The sequence below is a fragment of the Myotis yumanensis genome, unplaced genomic scaffold (assembly GCF_028538775.1).
Source record: "Myotis yumanensis isolate MYYU_CA2020_CCGP unplaced genomic scaffold, mMyoYum1.0.hap1 SCAF_2, whole genome shotgun sequence".
In the NCBI taxonomy this organism is placed as follows: Eukaryota; Metazoa; Chordata; class Mammalia; order Chiroptera; family Vespertilionidae; genus Myotis; species Myotis yumanensis.
This window is the reverse complement of record NW_027223753.1, coordinates 152,910,986-152,935,624: the sequence shown is the minus strand read 5'-3', so window position 1 is coordinate 152,935,624 and position 24,639 is coordinate 152,910,986. Positions and strand designations below refer to the sequence as shown.

At 42.1% G+C, this 24,639-nt stretch overlaps 1 protein-coding gene across 3 annotated transcripts in view; it reads left to right on the top strand.

Moving 5' to 3' along the window:
- ZBTB20 (zinc finger and BTB domain containing 20) overlaps positions 1 to 24,639 on the top strand; it is an 862,593-nt gene that overhangs the window by 211,374 nt on the left and 626,580 nt on the right. For all 3 annotated transcript variants that reach the window (XR_011470308.1, XM_070406230.1, XM_070406231.1), the window contains one exon: positions 22,351 to 22,393. The gene's annotated coding sequence lies outside the window, so the exon portion shown is untranslated. The remainder of the gene's footprint in view (positions 1 to 22,350; positions 22,394 to 24,639) is intronic.

Sequence of the window (24,639 nt, the reverse complement as noted above, 5' to 3'; positions counted from 1 at the left end):
TGAAGGAGCACAGCCCATGTGGTTTACTATCTAGGACCCTAGTGGCCAAAGAGTTTACTCTGTCTCCCTTAGTTCTTGTTTGCTACTAATCACTGTTTAGCAGTCATGGGCAAACTACGGCCCGTGGGCCAGATCCAGCCCGTTGGAAATGAATAAAACTAAAAACAAAAAAGACCGTACCCTTTTATGTAATGATGTTTACTTTGAATTTATATTAGTTCACACAAACACTCCATCCATGCTTTTGTTCCGGCCCTCCGGTCCAGTTTAAGAACCCATTGTGGCTCTCGAGTCAAAAAGTTTGCCCACCCCTGGTTTAGGGAGACTGCATTTTACTGCCCAATCTGAGGAAATGTTTTCTTAGTTTAAATGGAAGACAAGAGGATTCATTTGACTGAGTAGCCAAACAAACTGCTTGGAAGGTATTTGGCATTCATATAGATTTTGGCAAGAAATAAGCTTCATTTGAACTCTGTTGTACTCTTATTCAATTTGTTAAAAACAGATTACAGTTATATTCAAGTAAGAATAAGGGAAATTTTCGCTATGTAATTTGTTTATGGATTTTTGTGAATTGTAAATTAAGCTTGGTGGCTTTTGGCTGAAGTATGTGTCTCTTCATTTCAAAGGAAGGAGTTAAAATTCTGATTCTTGTCATTAGTGTGGTTATAGATTAATTCATTCTTACTGCCCTTTCAAAACTAAATGAAGCCTAGTGATATTGATCCAACCTTTTTACATTTAAGTAGAATGATTTAGAAAGGACAGTAACTCAGTTGCACATATGAGATATATAAATAGCTTTTAGGGGATAGGAAGTTATAAACAGAAACTTGAAGGTAATTTTGTCCTTATCCGCTCATTTAATTTAGCCTGCCAGTATTTGCAAACTGATAGAAATCGTTACTTTTTCAGATACTTTCTGCATATGGTGAGGTGTTTATGAGGTAGAAAACAAAAACAAAAACAAAAACAAAAACAAAAACAAAAACATTTCAAAATTCCTTCTCCCATGATAGCAGTTTGCTCTTGATATTTCCTCAACTAGGAATACCCTTCTTCCCATAACAGAATACTTAACTCGATTGTTCTTTTTTCTCAACTCCCAGTTGCAGAGAATCATCCTTGATTCCGGCCTTCTGTCCAGGAATTAGATCCTATTTTCTAGGTGAGCAGCCGTTAGATCTTCAACTGACGGCTGGTCCTCTAGGTCCACATCTCTGCCCTGTTTATCCACGCCCCTCTAGCGACTCCATCATTGGCTTCCCTGGCCACCTCTAACTCTCCTGCATGCTGTGTGGTTGGCCACCTCCTGAGGTGTGATTCCTTCTAGCCTAATTTCCTGCAGGGAGCAAAGCCTGAGGCACAGGTTTCTCCCTATCTTTTGCTCATAGTATTTACTTCCTCCTGCTATGCACTATTATTATTTATGTATGTATGTCTTCTAGTATGTGTTGCTTCTGGTAGATCATAATCTCCCTAAAGACAAAACCAAAATTCTTTGTTATATGTATGTGTCTCGCAGTGGATAGTACAGCACCTTATACTAACGAGGTGTTCAATATATGTTTTTAAGGTTATTTGAATGAATGTAATCCAAACAGTTGTAAACAGTGTTGTAGTATTTATACCGTTTTCCTTTTTGATTCTAAGCAGTTTTTTTATAAGGTGATAGATCTAAAGTTCTCAGAATCTTAATATTGCAGCATATTTTTCTTAAAATTCATAACAAATGTCCAATTACTTTATTTTCAAATTTAAAATTATTTTTAACACACCATTTACAAAATTATCTCATTCACCTGAAGTACTGAGGTAAACAACTATAGGTATCACAACTTCAGATGCCAGTTCATGATTTACTTGAGATTGTATGTGGGTGCCTGCTTCCCCCCCCCCCCCCCCTTCATTTTCTGCAAAGGATAATCAGTCTCTCCTGAATATTTTTTTCATAGGCCTGAGATTTGAGGACTTGCCAGACCTGTTTCATAGAAATCCTACAAGACCTCAAAAATTTTAAGAATTCAGAACTAAGGCAATTTATAGTCATAGAATGGGTCAATTGCAAAGTAGAAACCATTTGTTCTAGCATCACATTTTATATGAGTAAACTAAAGCCTTAAGTGAAGGGACATGTCCAATGTCCCAAAGATGCTTAATGGTGGAGCCATATCTTCTCATGGCTAATGGAGAAGGGAGGCATAAACTTTTACTGTAACATAATAGAATTAGATCCAGAGGAATACCAAAAGAAAAAGAAAGTATAATAAGATTATTTGAAATGATAGCTCTCTTGCAGAGATTAGGTTAATGCGGAGTTTTAAATGAGATATTTTCTTCTACTACCTGATGTTACCATGTCCTATATTGCATCAAGTCTAAAAGCAGATCTTGTAATGATAGAGATGAATGGGCTCAATTTTCAGCTTATTTTTAAATATTTTTTATTGATTTCAGAGAGGGAACAGAGAGAGAAAGAGCTAGAAACATCAATGATCAGAATCATTATGGGCTGCCTTCTGCACGGCCCACACCAGGGATTGAGCCCTCAACTTGGGCCTGTGCCCTGACTGACAGGGAATCGATCAGCAACCTCCTGGTTCATTAGGTCGATGCTCAATCACTGAGCCAGGCTGACCAGGCTTCAGGTTATTTTTAAAAAAATTTTTACACTTGAGTGTGTGCTCATTTTTAATTTAGAAAATATAATTTAGTTGGGAACTTAATCATTGCCAGTTCTTTAGATAATTTCTCAAGATTTGAGATGTGTTGTGGGTTATTGTGAATCTTGACAAAGAAATTTCGGACAGGGATTCTTTTTATTAATTTATTCTCCTACTTTGGTTCTGGGATCTGACAAGAGTATTGCTCTTAAAGCATTTGGCTGATATTTTTTCCATTTCCAAAACTTTTGAGAATTTTCTACATAGAAATTTCACTTGCTTTCTTTCCTAATTTGTAGCATATATTCCTTTAAATTTATTTATTGCCCACTTCCTTGTCCATTTGCTTCATGTGTCATGCTTCTCTAAGAAGCAAGTGGCATGTGTCTAGCCCATTTAATCCAATTCTTTTCTGCATTTCTTTGTACCTTTTTAGAGCTTTCTATTCCCAGAATACATCATAATATAAGTTTTAGTTCTAGTGTGGAGAAATAAACTTATAATCAAACAGCCTAACTGCAAATAACAGCCATAAACTAGGAACAAAAACAAAACAAAATATAATACAATAATCTGAAGGTTTTAATCTGAACAATAGTAGAAAGGTTTTAGAGAGGAAATGAAACTTGGATAAAGCAACTGACATGGGGTGAAGTGAATTCCTGAGAGTATCTGAAGTTGTAGTGGCAACATAGGAAAAGTAAACTTCAAAAGAAATCCCACTGCTTTCTGACTAGAGGAACCCTGGGTAGGAGCAGAGATACCAGAGAGTGAGGGGTAGCACAGGAAAGGAAAGAGACAGAGATGGGGAACCTCAAATACAGTGTATAAATTCCACCTAAGACTTTGGCTGACCCCTGAATCACACATGTATAGGGCAGACTGAACACAGGGAAGAGATTAAAGTTTCAGACTAGTTAAGTTAATGGCCTGCTAAAACAAAAATTTCAGCACTGTCTGGCTGTATATAATACAATCCATAATATCCGCAGTTATCACTGACAGTGTTCATTTAACCCCAAATTAGTTTTTTTTAAACAAACAGCAAACTGTAACCCAGTGGTTCCCAAACTTATTTGGCCTACCGCCCCCTTTCCAGAAAAAATATTACTCAGTGCCCCCTGGAAATTAATTTTTTAAAATTTTAATAGCAATTAAACAGAAAGATATATGTATTAATGTTTCTACCTTTTTCGTAAAATATAAAGAAAGGTGTAAATTAGAAACATTGAAGTTTGAAATTATGAAACTGTTTATTGAACTCAGAATAGAAAGGTAATACAAAAAAAGTTAAAATAAATGCACCTGTGGCCATCACCGCCCCCCTGGATCGCTGCAGCGCCCACCAGGGGGCGGTAGCGCCCACTTTGGGAATCACTGCTGTAACCCTTTCTCAAAGAAAAAGAAAATCAACAGATGACAATTATGAAATGACCCAAATGTTGGAAGTATCAGACAAGAAAATTAAAGCAGCTGTTACAACTATACCAAATGAGGTAGAAGAAAATATGGTTAACCCATTGCATGCCATAAGTGTCTGTAGATGCAAGCAGCAGACCTTCCTCACATGCCATGCGTGTCTATAAAAAAAATTTCCCTAAGTGGCAACCCTGACCACCTTTAAATTCATTATTCATGAGAATTTTCAGCTGAAAATATTCAAGAACACCTGAATTGTGAGTAATATATTTATTTTTATAATATTCTTTGCAAAATATTCATTTCACTTTCAAAGTTGAGCTATCTTATCAGATGTTAAAGTACGCATACATTTTTGGGGGACACCCTGTATATATGTAGTAACTAAATAAAAATTTGAGAACAGAAAAGTACATTGTCTGAAACAAATAAATCACTGAATAGGCTTAATAACGTAATGGAAAAGGCAGAAGGAAAAGTGAGTAAACTTGAAGATCCATAGATATCATCCAATCTAAAAAGAAGTGAGGAGAAAAAGAGTAGAAAAATAAGCAGAACCTGAAGAACAATTTGAAAAGATGTGTCATATAAGTAATTTAAGAACAAGAATAGAGAAAATATTTAAATATTTTAAGAATAAAGGTTAAAGCTTCACAAATTTTGTGGAATACATACATACATTTAAGTTTAGTGAACCTGAAACACAATAAATTTGAAGAAAACAATGCCTTGGAATCTACACTAATAAAAGAGAAACATGGTAATTGGCGTACGACCGCTACCCTTCCCATTGGCTAATCAGCGTATCCTTATGCAAATTAACTGTCAGCCAAGATGGCGGCCGGCAGCCAGGCAGCTGGAAGCTAACAGGAGGCTTGCTTGCTGTGGACTCCAACGTTCCCCGGCTGGCCTCTGAGCTTCAGTTGGAAACATAGTAACATTTATAGAAGATAAACAAAACTCCAGAAAGCTCCTGTCAGTCAGCCGGGATCTCAGAGCTGGAGTCGCAACATTGTTTCGAATACAGAAAACAAAGGCCAGAAACCTGCTTTCAGCCGAGCCTCAGAGAGAAAGCCGGCTCTCAGCTCCAGTGACAGCCATAGAAGCCAGAATAAAAAAAAAAGAAAAAAAGGAGAGGTTTGGAGCTCCAGTCGCCCGCCAGCCTGAAAACGGCCCTCAGCCCCTCACCCAGACTGGCCAGGCACCCCAGTGGGGACCCCCACCCTGAAGCAACAAGATGGCGGCTAATTTGCATACTGAAGGCAGGCGGCAGCAGGCAAGGCTGTCTGCGGTCTGGGACCCGGATCTGTGACCCTGCCGGGCGGGATCAGCGGAGCCGCGAGGCCTCCCGGCACCGGGATCAGCGTGACAGGGGGCAGTGCCCAAACCCCCTGATTGCCCTGCGGCTCTGTGTGTGACAGGGGGCAGCGCCCCAACCCCCTGATTGGCCCTGCTCTGTGGGTGATAGAGGGTGGCGTCCCAACCCCCTGATTGCCCTGTGGCTCTGTGTGTGACAGGGGGCAGCGCCCCAACCCCCTGATCGGCCCTGCTCTGTGGGTGATAGAGGGCGGCGTCCCAACCCCCTGATTGCCCTGCGGCTCTGTGTGTGACAGTGGCGGCACCCCAACCCCCCCACGGGCCCTGCTCTATGTGAGATGGGGTAGAGCCATACCTCCCCATCGGCCCTGCCCTGAGTGTGACAGGGTGTGGCGCCTCAACTACCCCCCCCCCCACGGGCCCTGCTCTGTATGTGACAGGGGGTGGTGCCCCAGCTCCCCTATTGGCCCTACTCTGTGTGTGACAGGAGGCAGCTCCCCAACCCCCTGATTGGCCCTGCTCTGTGCATGACAGGAGGGAGCTCCCAAAACCCTTGATTGACCCTGCCCTGTGCATGACAAGGGGGAGCTCCCCAAACCCCTGATGGGCCCTGCTCTGTGTGTGACAGGGTACGGAGCCCCAACCCCCTGATCGGCCCTGCTCTGTGCATGGCAGGGGGTGGCGCCGCAACTTCCCTATCAACCCTACCTTGAGTGTGACAGAGGGCGGTGCCCCAACCCCCCAATCGGCCCTACCCTGAGCGTGACTAGGGGTGGCGTCGCAACCTCCCCATCCGCCCTGCTCTGTGCATGACAGGGGGCGGCGCCCCAACTCCCCAATCGGCCATGCTCTGAGCCCGATCAGGGGCTGCACCTAGGGATTGGGCCTGCCCTCTGCCACCCGGGAGCAGGCCTAAGCCAGCAGGTCGTTATCTCCTGAGGGGTCCCAGACTGCGAGAGGGCACAGGCAGGGCTGAGGGACCCCCTCTCCCCCCGAGTGCACAAATTTTTGTGCACCGGGCCTCTAGTCTACTAATAAAAGAGAAAGATGCAAATTGACCGTACCTTTGCGATGCCCACCAGCCAATCAGGAGTGAGTATGCAAATTAACCCAACAAAGATGGTGGGTTAATTTGCATATGTAGGCGCCGAGCGGCCGATGGTGGGGTGGGATGCTCGCGTCATCACCATGGCGACAGCGCAGGTGTTCCATACCATCCCAGCTGCTCCGGGCCTCTGGGCAGCATAGGAAGGCAGAAGGGCGGCCCCGGCCACAGCGAAGGCGGTGCCAGCAGCCAGGGGAAGGAAGGCCCATTCTTGCACAAATCTTCGTGCATTGGGCCTCTAGTATTATATAAAACTGCTGAAAGCCAAAAATAATATTGCATTCAAAATTGGATTTAGTTTTGTGGAGAGATTATAATGTTCTGTTTGAATATACTTTTAAAAAGATGAGGAAGCCCGACTGGAGTGACTCAGTAGTTGAGCATCGACCTATGGACCAGGAGGTCAGGGTTTGATTCCTGGTCAAGGCACATGCCTGGGTTGCAGGCTCAAACCCTAGTTCGGGGCATGCAGGAGACAGCCCATCAATGATTCTCTCTCATTATTGATATTTCTATCTCTCTTTCTTTCTCCCTTCCTCTCTAAAATCAATTATATATATACTAGAGGCCTGGTGCACAAAAATTTGTGCACTGGGGGGAGGGGGGGGAGAAGGGGTCCCTCAGCCTGGCCTGTGCCCTCTCGCAGTCTGGGACCCCTCAGGAAATAATGACCTGCTGGCTTAGGCCTGCTCCCGGGTGGCAGAGGGCAGGCCCAATCCCTAGGTGCAGCCCCTGGTCGGGCTCAGAGCAGGGCCGACTGGGGAGTTGGGGCGCCACCCCCTGTCATGCACAGAGCAGGGTGGATGGGGAGGTTGTGATGCCACCCCTAGTCACGTTCAGGGTAGGGCCGATTGGGGGGTTGGGGCACTGCCCCGTCACACTCAAGGCAGGGTCGATGGGGAGGTTGTGGTGCCACACCCTGCCACGCAAAGAGCAGGGCCGATCAGGGGGTTGGGGCGCTGCCCCCTGTCACACACAGAGCAGGGCCCATCAGGGGTTTGGGGAGCTCCGCCCTGTCACGCACAGAGCAGGGCCGATCAGGGGGTTGAGGAGCTCCCCCCTGTCACACACAGAGCAGGGTCCGTGGGGGTGGGGGGGAGTTGGGACGCCACACCCTGTCACACACAGAGCAGGGCCGATCAGGAGGTTGGGGCGCCACCACTGTCACACTCAGGGCAGGGCCGATGGGGAGGTATGGCTCTACCCCGTCTCACATAGAGCAGGGCCCATGGCGGGGGGGGGGGGGGGGGGTTGGGGTGCTGCCGCCTGTCACACACAGAGCTGCAGAGCGATCAGGGGGTTTGGGCGCTGCCCCCTGTCACGCTGATCCCGGTGCCGGGAGGCCTCGCGGCTCCGCTGATCCCGCCCGGCAGGGTCACAGATCCGGGTCCCAGACCGCAGACAGCCTTGCCTGCTGCCGCCTGCCTTCAGTATGCAAATTAGCTGCCATCTTGTTGTTTCAGGGTGGGGGTCCCCACTGGGGTGCCTGGCCAGTCTTGGTGAGGGGCTGAGGGCCGTTTTCAGGCTGGCGGGCGACTGGAGTTCCAAACCTCTCCTTTTTTTCTTTTTTTTTTATTCTGGCATTTATTTACCTTCTATGGCTGTCACTGGAGCTGAGAGCCGGCTTTCTCTCTGAGGCTCGGCTGACAGCAGGTTTCTGGCCTTTGTTTTCTGTATTCGAAACAATGTTGCGACTCCAGCTCTGAGATCCCGGCTGACTGACAGGAGGTTTCTGGGCTTTTGTTTATCTTCTATAAATGTTACTGTGTTTCCAACTGAATCTCAGAGGCCGGCGGGGAAAGGAAGCAAGCCTCCCTGTTCGCATCAGCTGCCTGGCTGCCAGCCGCCATCTTGGCTGACAGTTACTTTGTATATATTCACTGATTAGCCAATGGGAAGGGTAGCGGTCGTACACTAATTACCATGTTTCTCTTTTATTAGTGTAGATATTTAAAAGATGAGGAAGCATTAGAAGGTAGTGTTTAAGTAACAGGTTTTAGTCACATAACATAATCTCTGTCAGCTATTAGCTCTGTGACTGTGATCCAGTTCTTTTCTTTAAGCACCATGTTTTCTTTATACAATGGTGATGAAAATCAAAATAAGACTACCTCATATGGCTGATGCACACATTAAATTAAATATATGTAAAACTCTTGGCAAAGCACTTACTAGGAGCTAAACAAGTGATAGCTGTTGTTACCTCTCCCCACTCAGTGTTCTTTGCTTGATTTTGCTTCTTAATCCTAATTGAAAGTAATTTTCTTTCTCATAAGTCCTCTGTATAGTTTTGATATAATTCTTTAATCACCCTATGCAATGAATTTAGGTGCTTTTTTGTTTCCTATGGTGCAGTTTTTATAACATAGTCCTTAACTGGTTTCTGAAGTTTTAGTAAACGTTGCCTTTATTAAAAACATGTTTTTTTTTTCTGATTTTAGACAGAAAGATTTTATTCTTTTTTATTACTGAGTTATATATGTAGAACTCAATGACAATGAATACAGTACATTATGAAAACTCAAGGGATGTAGCTAAAGAAGTTCATAGGGGAAAATGTGTAGCTTTAAATTTATATGTTAAAAATGACTAAAACTTATTAAGTTAGAAAAGATACAGTAATGTAAAACCAAAAAAAATGTAAAATCAGGAAAATAGCAAAATAATATCAGAAATAAGTGAAATGAAAAAGTAATACAGTTAACAAAATAAAACATTGGTTCTTTGAAAAGACAAGTATAATAGACAAATTTCTGGGAAATTTTATCATAAAGAAGGTACAAATAAACAGCATTAAAAAGAAAAAATCTATTTAGAGATTTAAAATAATTACGGAATACTGTGAACAAATTTGTACTGTTTATTTGAACTAAATATTCAACCTACTTTAAAACTTAGATTAAATGGACAATTTTATAGAAAATATAACTGAATTCAAAGGAACTGGTAAATCTGAATAGACTATTATAAATAAAAATATTACATAAGTGGTTAAAATTACATAAGTATACACAGACATACACATACCTGCACACACACATTCTTAGCAAAGTCCTAATATATTTAAAGGCAACATTTAGTCCCATTTGTTCATTTTTGCTTTTGTTGCCCTTGCTCTACATCAAACTAAAAAGTTTTGCACCATCAACAAAATGAAAAGACAGTCTACTGAATGGAAGAAGATATTTGCAAGTGATACATCAATAAGGGGCTAATATCCAAAATATATAAGCAACTCATGCAACTTAACAACAAAAACAATTGAATTTAAAAATGGGCAGAGAACCTGAATAGACATTTCTCCAAAGAGGATATACAGATGACCAACAAACATGTAAAGAGATGTTCAACAACACTAATCATCAGGGAAATATAAATCAAAACCGCAATGAGATATCACCTCACACTTGCCAGAAAGGCTATCATAAAAAATCAACAGATAACAAGTAATGGCAAGAATGTGGAGAAAAGGGAACCCTTGTACACTGTTGGTGGAATTGTAAATGGTGCAACCACTGTGGGAAACACTATGGAGAATCCTCAAAAAATTAAAAATTAACTGCCAAATGATTCAGCAGTTCCTCTTATGGGTATTTATCCAAAGAAAACAAAAACACTAATCCAAAATGATATATGGACCCCTATGTTTATTGCAGCATTATTTACAACTAGAGGCCTGGTGCACAAAATTCGTGTGTGTTTTCTCTTTTAAATATAGCACCTCTATGTCTTAACAGGAGAATTCTGTGAAGATCTAGCCTGACATCCTATATAATAAAGAGGTAATATGCAAATTGACCTTCACACTGTAACACCATTACAGGATGGCGGCGTGCACATCAGGGGTGGGGCAGCAGGGGCGCGGCTCGCAGCCACTCCTCCAGGCTTCTGCCGGGCTTCCTGCGGACCTCAGGGGGGCCGGGTTACTGGTGGCCGCTTCGTGCAATTTCTGCCGGGGTTTTTGTGGCCCCGCATGTGGGCTGCATGGGCGGGGCCTAGCAGCTGCTCCGCACAGCCCGGAGGCGGAGCATAGGGGCGGCACTCCAGAACTTGGGGCCGTCCTGTGGCCTCATGGCGCTGGGGTGGGAAGAGGGTCCCGGGTCTCGCGCGATTTCCCAGGACAGGTCACTAGTTTTAATAGGAAACAGAAGAGAATACTCCTGTGAGGTGCCCTTTACACTTTCCTTTCTTTTGGCTTGAATGCTCTTTCTCCAAGGATATCTTTCTAACTCATTTTCTCATTTATCTTAGGCCTTTACCTGAATGTGATCTTTCAGTGACATCATCACTGGCCGCCTACCCAAAATTTCACCCCCAACTCTCTCATCCCAGCATTTATTTCTCTGTTCCTTGATTCATTTTAATTCCTTAGAATAGACCAGTGGTCGGCAAACTGTGGCTCATAAGCCACATGTGGCTCTTTGGCCCCTTGAGTGTAGCTCTTCCACAAAATACCGACTTCTGCGCATGGGCCACGAAGTTTCAATCACACTGTATGTGTGTGCCCACACGTGGTATTTTGTGAAAGAGCTACACTCAAGGGGCCAAAGAGCCGCATGTGGCTCGCGAGCCGCAGTTTGCCGACCACTGGAATAGACCATTGCCTTATTATATTGTATATTTAACTTGTTTGTCTTGCTTATTATCAATTGCCCACACAAAAAATATAATCTGTGTGGGATCAGAAATTTTTGTTCATTTTGTTTACTCCTATATTTTCACCACCTAGAACAGTGTCTGGCACATAGTAGTAATCAATAAGTATTGGTTTAATAAATAAATGAAATATCTAACAGCTGTACTATGTGCCTGTGCCTGAACTAGGTGATATGATCTACACTAATAAAAGAGAAAAATGCAAATTGACTGCACCTTCGCAATGCCCACCAACCAATCAGGAGTGAATATGCAAATTAACCCAACAAAGATGGTGGGTTAATTTGCATATGCACGTGCCAAAGGGGTGGGGCAGGACGCAGGCATTCCCCACTGCCCCAGCCGCTCTGGGCCTCTGGGCAGTGTGGGAAGGTGGAAAGGTGGCTCCGGGCCAGAACGAAGGCGCAAAGGCGGCTCCGGCTGGAGTGAAGGTGGTGCCGGCAGCCAGGGGAAGGAAGGCCCATTCTTGCACAAATCTTCATGCATCGGGCCTCTAGTATAAAAGAAAGAAAGACAGGCAGATTCCAGCCTTCATGAAGATGACGGGCTTGTAGAGAACACAGACTATGAAAAAAACAGTTTATCACTTCAAGTACACAAAGGCTGTGAATTCAAATGAATTTTTGATAAGCTTATTGGTACCAGGTGGGCAACTCCTGAAGATAAATATAGAAGCATAGTGGTTACTTTTGGTGTGCAATGCATCTAACACTTCTTATCCTGTTTCTTTATCTGAGAACAAAGGAAAGGACACATACACACACACACACATACACACACACACACACACACACACTCCAACTTACATACGCTAAAAAGATAATGACTTAGACAGAAAATAATTTTATTGAGGGAACTGACATAAGCTTTAAAGTAGTGAGAAAATAAAAGCAATTATGTGTGAAAAAAAGAATTCCAATAAAGTTTTCATGATACCAAGCTTTCCTTCCCATGGTAGCCACTGTTTGATAAGCACAAAATGCAATGAAAGGGCCTAACTCTATATTCTGCTGCCTCATAATTGTACCTAAAGAGCAAATACACATTTGTCTTTATAACTCTGCAGGTAGTATATAGAGGAGGATATGCTGTTACTTTATCATAGTAAATAATAAAGTTCATGGCTATATTTACACAGGCTGAGTTTCCAGCATGATAAATCATGTGAAGAATGTTAAATCTCTAGTATGTGTTTAATGTACATTTCAGTTTATTTTTCTCATAACTATAATAGTAGCAATTATTTTATATATTATATATAGGAGGGGAAGGCTGTGTTACCTAAGGGCAGAGCTAATAGATTTCTTGGCAATTTTTCTACCATGTTAAAATCTCTTCCATTTCTAATTGCTGTTTTTTTTCTACCACTCTGACTTACACTTTTTTAAAAACATATCATCCTAAATACCTACTTACTTTTTTTCTAACTTTGAGCCCTGTTTCTTCCATTTTTCTCTATCTAAAACACCTGCTCCTGGGTTAGTCAAATAATATCTCTCTTTCTGCAGAAACTGGCTGGCCAATGTAAAGGAACTAATTTGTAGTGAGCCCTTCTCCTAAATACCAGCTGCTTTCAGATATACACCTTCATTCAATCGCCGTTCAACACTATGGTGTTAGATAAAATTCTCACATTTTCTATAAGATGAAACTGAGTATTAGGGAGTTTATGTAAGTTTCCTCTAGGATACACGCTTGTAAGCTGGAATTCAGATCCTAAACTTTTAATTGGAAGTGGTAGCTGTCCTCATTACAATTCCATTGCTTCTCCTACACATTCTAGACCTCCAGCCGACCTAGAATTGCTTTGAATTGTTCCTGACTTGCTACTGGTTGAATGAAATTTACAATAGATGAGTACCAATAGTATCAAGGCTTTCATGTGGTAGATAGGGTTGGAATGTAGAGAAAACAAGGCTAGGAGTAGCTGTTAACTACTTAGTTTTAGTTTCTTGATTGAAAGCTGTTGCTCCACACCTAATATTTATACATCTGACAAATACTTATGGAGTGTTTATTGTGTGCCTTGCACTAAACTAGACCCTGGATATAGAGTGCCAAGGAAAATGATGTGACCTCATTAGGTGTACAACCTCATGGGGGAGAGAGATGATAAACACATACACCAATAACTACATGAATTATTCAAACTCTCATAAATGCCAACAAGAATAAAATAATGGAGGTTCTGTTTCAGGAAAAGTAGCCAGAAGTGGCCTCTTAGGGAGAGTAGAAGAAATAAACAATAGTTTGGGAGCTGCAGAACTCTCTCAGAGAACTGAGTCTCAACTTCGGCCACACCAGGTGTCTATTAACAAGTGGGATTTGGATGGCTCACCTCTGCCCACTGTGGGTCCAAACCAACCAGGCTTCCTAATCCGTTGTAAACATTTGATACTCAGATTCTCATCATTTAGTTTTATAATGATTAAGAGGTAAAGAAGGAAGGAAAAGTGAAAGAGGTTGGAAGATTATTACTCTTTCAAAGGCTGCAAAACAACTTGTTTAAGAATGTTATTTCCACTTGGCCAGAGTGGCTCTGGCCAAGCGTCAGCCTATGAACCAGGAGGTCATGGATCGATTCCCTGTCAGGGCACATGCCTGGGGTTGTGGGCTCGATCCTTAGTAGGGAGTGTGCAGGAGGCAGCCAATCAGTGTTTTTCCCTCATTGATGTTTCTATCTGTCCCTCTCCCTTCCTCTCTGAAATCAATAAAAATATGTATTTTTTAAAAAGAATGTCATTCCCTAATTTTATGCAGTGTGAATTTTCTTAATCATCAGAAATAGATGGAAACACAATTTATTCAAAATTCCTTTAACTGATATTTAAGCCACCTACTGTTTAATAGGTCCTGTGGTAAGGACTAGAGTTGTAATAGTGAATAAGATAGAAACGCTACGCCCAAGTTTACAGTCTTTGGTGAAGTTCAGGTACAGTGTAGTGTGATGATAATTAGAGCAAGATGAAGCCCAGAACATCAGATTCTGGAGGAGATCATGCCTATCTAAGACCCCAAAATGTATGTGTACAAGCAGGTCAATAGAATTTTCAGATTCTCCAAGAGCAAATAATTCCTTTCCATAGTTGAGAGTATTTTGAAAATGTAATTCTTAATGTTTATCTAAATTCTAGTTTTGTTCATTTTTTTTTTACTAGCGCTTTAATTTTTATATAAGAATTTTTTTAAAACACACGATTTTCCTCTTAATACACTTTGAAATGTGGATTACAGGATAAATAGAGTTATTAACAATTAGTGTTTTGTAGTTCAGGTTTCTACTTGAGAGTTTAAATTCATCATGTTTACACATAAACTTTGATATTAAATTTGTTTCATTTTAAGAAGTAGCCATTAATGCTAGAAAACTCAAATATAGCATTTTTTATAAACTTAGTTTTTCATGTATTTTGTGGTTTATTATAGCTGGTCTGACTTAATATCTAGACAGATCAAACTATGCCCTTGGGATAAGGGGTGTTTTTGGATAATTTCCTTCTTCTTTCCTTACTGTACTTTCTTTATCTGTTTCCAACTCACAGAGTTGATAAATAGATAACTGTTGCTTCTCATGCTTCCTTTGTCTGACAGAAAGATAGATTTTTAAGCATAAAGGTCTAATTCTCAGTAATTTATAAAATTAAGTATAATTAATAAGTTTTTCAAGTCTACTTTTAAAATTACAATTCCTCTTACTCCTCATAGTCTTTCTGTTCAGATAAACCACAGAAGTTAGGGAACTTCAATTTTTAAATATTAATTGGATTTATTGATGATTAAAGTCTATATTTTTATAATAACAATATAATAATGATAGAGCACCCAGCTCAGTAGTGGGTCTAGAAGAAGTAAATACATATTAAATAAAATTAAAGTATTTGGGATTAAATGGAATCTTTTCTCAAAATAGATCAAATTTTAAATGTAAAGCACTTAAAATGTTTGTGAGGATGCTTATTCAGTCATAAGGGAACTGTTTTTTAGTCTAAATTTAGGTTTACAGCCCATTAATGGAGCCACTGGCCTTGCAGACCCAGCCAAAGCCCTTTTCAGTGTCCTAAGTGAATTAGCTATGAGATTTATTAATGGCTCCAGAGGCACCATTAAGAATTCCTTCTTTCACCTCTAGCCAGGCTCAGTGTGGAGGACAAATATATTTCCTAAACTTCACAGTAGTGTTGGACCTATTCAGTTCCCACTGGGGAAACAGCTGTGCCAACCTAGAAGTGAAAAGAACTTAAAAAAAAATCCTCTACAGTGTAACTCCATTTGGGATGGTGCTGATAGTAAGTAACTTCACCCTCACGTGACCCAAACAGTTCTAGAGATTAGATAACTGCATGGGATTCTGAAGACACCATTTAACTGTTCTGGATCTGTGCTGTCCTCCAAATCACAGCAGAAATGAGGATGAGAACAACAGCAGTATGCATTCTGTCCACAAGTGATTGTTAAGGAACCCACAACACCTCAGCCTGATACCAGTTGGATAATTACATTTATTTTGTCCTCGTTTTTCAAATCCTGTTGTTTTAGTTAAATATGGAAATTGATCCTTAATTTTTCACCCAGAAAAATGGACAGAATTGCTGCACATGTTACTATTTAGATCCTACTATCTTCCTCTTTACTAAAAGGGATGGTGTTTAAAAAGACTGTTTAGAATTGCTTATTGTGGCTATCAATATTGTTATAGTTTCCTGATTCAGAAATGTTCGGTGAACATCCAGCACATGATTGGCTTGTGAATGAGTTGTGGAATACAGAGTGATATCTCAAGAAAGCCATTTTTTTTCTATCTCCCTACTGCCTGCTTAGCTTAGCCCCTTACCTTAAAGCAGCGGTTCTCAACCTGTGGGTCGTGACCCCTTTGGTGGTCGAACGACCCTTTCACAGGGGTCACCTAAGACCATCCTGCATATCAGATATTTACATTACGATTCATAACAGTAGCAACATTACAGTTATGAAGTAGCAATGAAAATAATATTATGGTTGGGTCACAACATGAGGAACTGTATTTAAAGGGCCAGAAGGTTGAGAACCACTGTCTTAAAGGGACAGACATTCCCTCTTTTTCTCATACAATTAGGACAGTACTAGTAGCTTCCATTTAGCAATGCTTGCTTTCGAGCAGGCACTGCGCTAGATCTTTTAAATGACTGTAACATAATACACACAAACAATCCTATAGGGTAGATAACATGATTATCATTTTACAGACAGAGAAAATGTAACTTGTTCAAGATCACACAATTGAAGAGACAGGGGTGGGGGGAAATGGGGGGCTGGAATTTGATCCCAGGTTTGTCTGACAGCAAAAGCTAATCACTTAACCACCACCCTGCCTCACATAACTGTTGCTGTCCAGAACTCTGTGAGACCCAGATCTGCGGATCATTGATCCCATGAACAGCCTCTCTCAGTGCTTGGTTCCACTCCACACAGGCTGACCCACTGGCTGAACCTCAGAACCATCATGTGGCACTAGCATCAGAAGGGGCAAATAACAATTATGGTTCCAGGCCACAAGGAAACTGAGCTGTTGAGAGAAACTCTATGCTGCATCACTTTATCTGCACAACTGAAATGGTACCTTTACAACCACCATTACCTACCTTTAGTTGTTAGTGATTCTCTCAGCACTTGTCTACATTCTTATCCTCCTTTTCTTTCCCTGGTGGTGGGGTTATAATAGTGTCTTTGGCAAGGTTAGCAAGAAACTTACTTATTTACTTTGGTTGCCAATAAATAACTAGCTTGTTAATAATTGTGCATATGTTTTATGTGGCCTTAGATAATCTGAGATAATTTTACAAATCTGGCATTAGAGATTGGATCAATATCCCTTCATACCTGGTCTCCTATTACATAATTCTCTATTAACAAAAAGTAGGTTATATAAGGAAAAAATTACAATTTAAAGTAATTTACTAGCGGCATTTTATAAGTGATACACACTCATGTACTCATAACTTTTTTTTTAACCCTCATGCAAGGATATTTTTCCACTGATTTTTAGAGAGAGTGAAAGGGAGGGGGAGAGACAGAGAGAAACATTGATGTGACAGAGACATATCGATTGGTTGCCTCCTGCATGTGCCCCAACCAGGGCCAAGAATCATGCCTGCAATCAAGGTATGTGCCTTTGACCCAAATGAAACCCAGGACGCTTCAGTTCGTGGGTCATTGCTCTATCCATTGAACCAAACTGTCTAGGATAACTTTTTAATTACTTAAATATCAGTTTTTGCTTAATAATATAAAATAATAAATCTGATAGTTTTCTTGCTTTAAAGTATATCACATCTGTCACAAATGCCTTAAACTGTAGCATGTTTACATCTTTATGTAAGCTGTATGTAAATTTTTTTGTTTTGTTTTTCCAGGTTGTTGGGTTTTTTTCTTTGTGTTTTTTTTTTTTTTTGGCTATTTTTAGAGCAATTTGGGTTTACAGTAAGAATAATAGGAAAGTATATTAACATTTTTAGCACTTTTAAATTGTTAGCTCTATGAAAGTAAGATGTATTCCAGTTTATCTTTTAGCATATCATAGCGCCAAGCACAGCACTTTGCATGTAATAGACACTCATTACATATCATTTACTTAGTGAATAAATTAGTGTGTACTAGGTTGAACAGATTTGCAATCCTAAATTGTTCTTGTCATCATTTCACTCTGCATAATTAAAGACGCTTTACTAAAATGATTAAAATGTGCTATTGAATTACTGGAATAGGTTCTAAAGCAGTGGGATGAAAGAGACTGTGGCTGCACCCCTGTGTGGAAACAGGAGGATGAGTTTCTCACTGTGGGGTATACTTGGTGGATTTTATGTATAACTCAAGTAATTGACTTCCCTTAGGAAGGTTAGATTTATGATTTCCATATGGCACTTTATAACTTTTCTTTTACTGCTATCTGCCAACTAAAAATTTTCCCTATTATAAAATAACTAGAGGCCTGGTGGACAAATTCCTGCACCAGTGGGGTCCCTTGGCCTGGCCTGCAGGATCGGGCCGATACTGGCTCTTTGACATCCCCTGAGGGATCCCAGATTGCGAGAGGGCGCAGGCCAGGCGAAGGGACCCCACCGGTGCACTATCAGGGCCAGGGAGGGATGTGGGAGGTTGGCCAGCTGGGGAGGGACCACAGGAGGGCTCCAGAGGATGTCCAGCCTGATTCGCTCAGTCCCAATCAGCTGGACCCCAGCAGCAAGCTAACCTACTGGTTGGAGCATCTGCCCTCTGGTGGTCAGTGCACATCATAGCGACTGGTCAGCCAGTTGACTGTCTGCCCCTTGGTGGTTAGTGCACTTCATAGCGAGTGGTTGAGCAGCCTTAGCATATCATTAGCATATTACGCTTTGATTGGTTGAATGGACAACCGGACGACTGGACACTTGGCATATTAGGCTTTTATTATATACTAGAGGCCCGGTGCACAAAAATTTGTGCACTCGGGGGGGCGGGGGGAGAGGGGGTCCCTCAGCCCAGCCTGTGCCCTCTCGCAGTCTGGGACCCCTTGGGAGATAACGACCTGCTGGCTTAGGCCTGCTCCTGAGTGGCAGAGGGCAAGCCCAATCCCTAGGTGCAGCCCCTGGTCGGGCTCAGAGCAGGGCTGATTGGGGAGTTGGGGCGCCACCCCGTCATGCACAGAGCAGGGCGGATTGGGAAGTTGCAATGCCACCCTCAGTCACGCTCAGGGTAGGGCTGATTGGGGGGTTGGGGCACCGCCCCCTGTCACACTCAAGGCAGGTTCAATGGGGAGGTTGCGGCGCCACCCCCTGTGATGCACAGAGCAGGGCCAATCAGGGGGTTGGGGCGCTGCCCCCTGTCACTCACAGAGCAGGGCCCATCAGGGGGTTGGGGCACTGCCTCCTGTCACTCAGAGAGCAGGGCCAATCAGGGGGTTGGGGCACTGCCCCCCCCCCCCCCCCCCCATCACGCACAGAGCAGGGCCCATCAGGGGGTTGGGGAGCTCCCCCTCTCATGCACAGAGCAGGGCCCATCAGGGGGTTGGGGAGCTCCCCCCTGTCACGCACAGAGTAGGGCCGATAGGGGAGTTAGGGCACCGCCCCCTGTCACCCACAGAGCAGGGCCAATCAGGGGGTTGGGGCGCCACCACTGTCACACTCAGGGCAGGGCCGATGGGGAGGTTATGGCTCTACCCCGTCACACACAGAGCAGGGCCCGTGGGGGTGGGGGGGTGGGGCACCACCCCCTGTCACACACAGAGCAGGGCCGATCAGGGGGTTGGGACGCCACACACTGTCACACACAGAGCTGCAGGGAGATCAGGGGGTTTGGGCGCTGCCCCCTGTCATGCTGATCTGGTGCCAGGAGGCCTCGTGGCTCCGCTGATCCCGGTGCCAGGAGGCATATTACCCTTTTACTATATAGGATAGAGGCCTGGGGGCTGGCTGGTTTGCCCTGAAGGGTGTCCTGGATCAGGGTGGGGGTCCCCACTGGGGTGCCTGGCCACCCTGGATGAGGGGATGATGGCTGTTTGCAGCTGGTCACACACCCTTCAGGGTGGGGGTCCCCACTGGGGTGCCTGGCCAGTCTGGGTGAGGGGCTGAGGACTGCTTTCAGCCTAGGGGTTTTGACTGAAGCTCCCAACCACTCCTTTTTTTTCTTTTATTTTTTTCTTCTGGGCCAGCTTTAGCTCTGGCTCTAGCTCTGAGGCTTCTGCTGCTGGTTTGTTTGCCGTTCTATAATCGAAACAATGTATAACTTCAGCTCTGAGATCCCAGCCGGCTATATTTGTTAGAATGTTTCAAACTGCCAGCTCAGAGCCCGGCAAGTCAGGCGGGGAATGTTGGAGTCTGCAGTCACTGGAGCAAGCAAGCCTCATGTTCGCTTCCAGCTGCCTGGCTGCCGGCCGCCATCTTGGCTGACAGTTAATTTGCATAAGGATACGCTGATTAGCCAATCGGAAGGGTAGCGGTCGTACGCCAATTACCATTTTTCTCTTTTATTAGTGTAGATGGCTAGAGGCCCAGTGCACGAAGTACATGCACGGGTGGGGTCCCTAGGTCTGGCTGGCGATCAGGGCTGATCAGGGCCTTCCAGTTGCTGGCCGGGGCCTTCCTTCCTGCTGGCTGCCGACTGCTGGCCAGGGCCTGCCAGACAGGGGGAGGGACGAAGGGAGGTTGGCTGGCCACAGGAGGTTGGCTGTGGGAGCGCACTGACTACCAGAGGGCAGCTCCTGCTTTGACCATCTACCTCCTGGTGGTCAGTGCATGCAAGCTACCAGTTGTTCCAGTCATTCCAGTTGTTTTGGTCATTCAGGCGTTAGGTCACTTAGGCTTTTATATATATAGACTAGAGGCCTGGTGCATGGGTAGGGACCCTAGGCCTGGCCGGCAATCAGGGCTGATCTGTGGGGCAACCAGCGGGGTGATCAGGGCGCCTGCTTGGAGCTGCCTTGGTTGGCTTGGTGCCACCCACTCACCGGCCCCATTCCCCACCGCCACCACCAGTTGCATCTCTCTGTGGGCAACCTGCGGGGCAACCAGGGGGCCCCTGCTGGCACTCACCTTGGCTGGTGGCCTAGCATTGCCCGCTTGCCAGCCCTGACCCTCATCGCCGCCACCATTCACCTTCCTCTGCGGGGTGACTGGCAGAGTGATTGGGGACCCCCTGCTGGCACCCACCTTGGCTGGTGGCGACCTGGCGCTGCCTGCCTGCCAGCCCCGCCCCCAGCGGCTGGTCAGGGCCTGCAGGCTGGGGGCAGTTCCTGCATTGAGCGTCTGCTCCTGGTGGTTAGTGCGCGTCATAGCAACCGGTTGTTCCGCCAGTCATTCCGCCGTTTGGTCGATTTGCATATTAGGGTTTTATTATATAGGATGTTTTTGTACACATTACCTATATATAAAAATAAATAGAAACATTAAAACCAGTCATCACCCTATTATCCAGATATAATTACTCAACATTTTTGTGTGCTCTATTTTTCATCTTCTAAGCCATTTCATCATGTCCATGCAAATGCTACTCTATATGTTTTATAACATTATAGTACCACCAGTTACCCTGTGGATTATTACAAAATATTTCTTTACATTGATATGTCATGTTTTCTTATGTTATTTTTCTACTATTGGACATTTAGGTTGCTTTTAGTTTTTCTCTATCATAAAAATTACCATTTTAACATAAATCTTTTTGTTTTCAGTTATGTAAGATAGATTTCTAGAGCTAATTAATGACTACAGATTTTGAACTTTAAGTTCTTGACACATACTACCCAGTAGTTTTCCGGAAACATTTTGGCAATTCACACACTCATCAGAAGTAAAAAGGGTGTTCTATTGAACCATCATCAACATTGATTATTACCTTTATATACTCTTAAGCAAGTATTAGACCTACTGATTTTAATATTACTGTCATTCACTATGCTGAAAAAAAGTATATAAATTAAACACTTCAGTTTGCTTTCAGAAAGAATTGTGAAATATTTTTAAGGGTCATAGTAGTGTGGAGGCTGCATGTTACATTACAGTTTCCAAGTACATGCAGATGTGTTTCAGGTCTAATTGTAAATTCTGCGTATTTTTGCCTAAGCTGGACTTATGTTTTCTGTATTGACACTCACTTCATTGTCAGTTTTCCAAAAGTTTTGGTGTGGTTTTAACATTCCCTCTCATAACAAGCAGTGTCATATCTATTTGCTGTTGTAACTGAAGTTAATGAACATTCCAAATATACTTTATTTATTTATGCATTTTTTTTGTGGACTGCTCTACAAAAGCAACTTTCTTCCTCACCAATATACTAAACTGAGTACAGATGAATCTGAGTGGTTTCATTTTAGAGATTAGTAGTCATATGTGTATTAGGAAGGCAATAGTCTTGGAAGAATACCAAAAAAAAAAAAAAAATCATTTTAAAGTGTTTGCCTCGTTCTCTAGTGAAAGCATTTTCGTTTCAGAGGCCATGGTGAGTCTTAGTCCCTTGCTGGTGCTTGTCTTGATAACACTGTGAGGGGCTCTATGTGTGTATATATTCACACACATGAATTTAAGGTGATTTGAAATATCCTCTAGGGAAGATATAGGTATAAAATAACTCACCTCTTTAAATGCTGCAGTATTTCCTACTTCTCTGCAGAAATTGTCTCAGCATAAAACTGATTCTATTTAGAAAATGAATTTTCATTTATATATTTGTTTTGCATTTCAGGTACCTGATAAATCTCATCTGTCTGTGTCCCATAGCTGCACAGGTATGTATATGAATTACCTATAGTTACATAAATCTATGTGTTAACTGACATGTTATTATATTTTTGTGTATTAAAATTGTTTACAGATTTCATAATGTGAAAATGTTAATTTTTGAGTCCTTGTAAATATTGACAGCTGCAAAGGATAGTACATTTTATATACACCTTGCACTTCACTCTATTGTAAGAAGCAAAGAAACATTTCTAAGATTTGATGAGACAGAATAATTTTAATTACAAAACATTCAGCTGGTGAAGCATTAGAGAATGTTTTATGGAACTGTACTATTAAAGCCAAATTATGGGGTCAAATTATTTCAGAATCACCGTTTTTGACATTATTGCTTTATTTTCAAACTTCTTTCTGCTTTAGAGTTTATATTCTGTGGTCATTGCTGTAGGTAAGGAATGGCTGCAGATGTACTGTCTGCTGCACTGTCTCAAGCAGAAGGGAAATGGAAAAAGATGTTTGCACCTGTTTAAAATCTCAGCTGTACGGTGTTGTGGTTCCCGGGCAACAGGCAGGAATTTTCAGCAGCTAGGTTGCACCTGCTCAGTTGTGGATTGCAGCTGTGTCTTATGAGTGAGCGCACAGAGAAGCATGTCAGCAGTTTGCTTGTGCTGTTACGTATTTTGTATACTCTGAGTTCGAAAGATTCTTACTTGATGTAGACCTTGAACTATTATATTGATTACTTGTAAAACTCACTGATTTTAGCTCCCAAATATTTTCTCCCAAATCTGTCATTCTGAATCTCAAATATTTTTTTAGTTAACTGTCCTAGATTATATGTATGTTAACTTCTCTAAAGGATACCTGTGGAAAGGAGATCTCTCCAGATAAGTGGGTTGCTAATAATTTTTGTCCTGATAGACACATTTTGTGTTTGGCTCCATTTCACCATGTTGGCAACCCCACTATGTGAGGCTGGATGTAGTTATTGATCCATTTAACTGAACAGATTTGAAAGCATTTGGCTATTAGTGGACACATGGGGCGTATTCAGAAAATTTAAGGGTATATTGTAAGATGAATTCTGGATTTGGGCATGTGTCTCTTTTGCAGTTGGGTGTAAGTGAGAAAGAAGAAAAAGTGAAAATTAAATAGCACTCTTAGAAAAGGGGATACAGCTCAGATATAGTTTTCAAGGCTGGAACATTATTCTTTACTTTCATCAAATTCTAGGCACTTGGTATTTTCCTAAGTGCTGTCAGTGATGTTTCTTTTAGTTGATAGCTCTGTATATTTTCTGATAAACATCTATATTTTAATATAAACAAGCTATTAAAGACTGTATCTTATATTAGTTAAGTTTTATAAATGCCCTATAAAAAGCTGCAACTCAATATAAAAAGTATAGTTAAATAATTTATTTAGTAATCCCAAATTCCCCATATTGAAAATTTATTCAAATGACTGGCATTAATCTCATTAACATATTAAAATGTTGAGGAGTTTCTATCAGTATTTAGTAACAAAGTCTTAGAGCTGGTGTATCTTTTTCATTTCTTGACCTATTTAAATCTGTTTTTAAAAATAAATCACCATAATATAAATTTAACATCTTTGGAAGTAGGAAACATAGGTGCTGAGATAAGTAGAGATTGCCCACAGCCCCTTAATGCAATGCCTTGTACATAGTAGGCGGTCAATAAATTTTAAATGAATGTATACATGAATAAAACATGTCTGAATTATATTAAAAATAGAGGGCTAGAGAGTCCTAGAAACTTGTTCCTCATTAAATATTTTGGATGGTTCTTTATGGCGTTCCTTTAGTTCTCATAATGCTGATTAGACAGAGATGAGACTACTGATAAATTCTTTCCTTAAAATGAGAAATGAATATGTAAGAATTGATCCTCATTATCACTAAGAATTGACATCACACTATTCATAATATACTTTATATTCATTTTTGTTGACTATGAGAAAATTCTTTATATTATCCTTATTCTATACACAGTGCTGAGATATTTAATATGACTAAGTTAAATGGAACTTGTCACTGTGGAAATATGTTGCAGCATAGGAATAAACTAATCTCCTGTGTTATATAATTAATGTTATAGGTTTCTGAGCAATCGCTTATTCTCTTTGACCTCTCTCTCTCTCCCTCTACCCGTCCTTCTTCTTTCTCCCCCACTCCTACCCCCATCTGTACCTTCCTGAAACACACAGAAAAATGTATGTTGACTTTCTTTGGCTCAGGTGAGATCAGGTCATATTAAAGATATGTGACTGT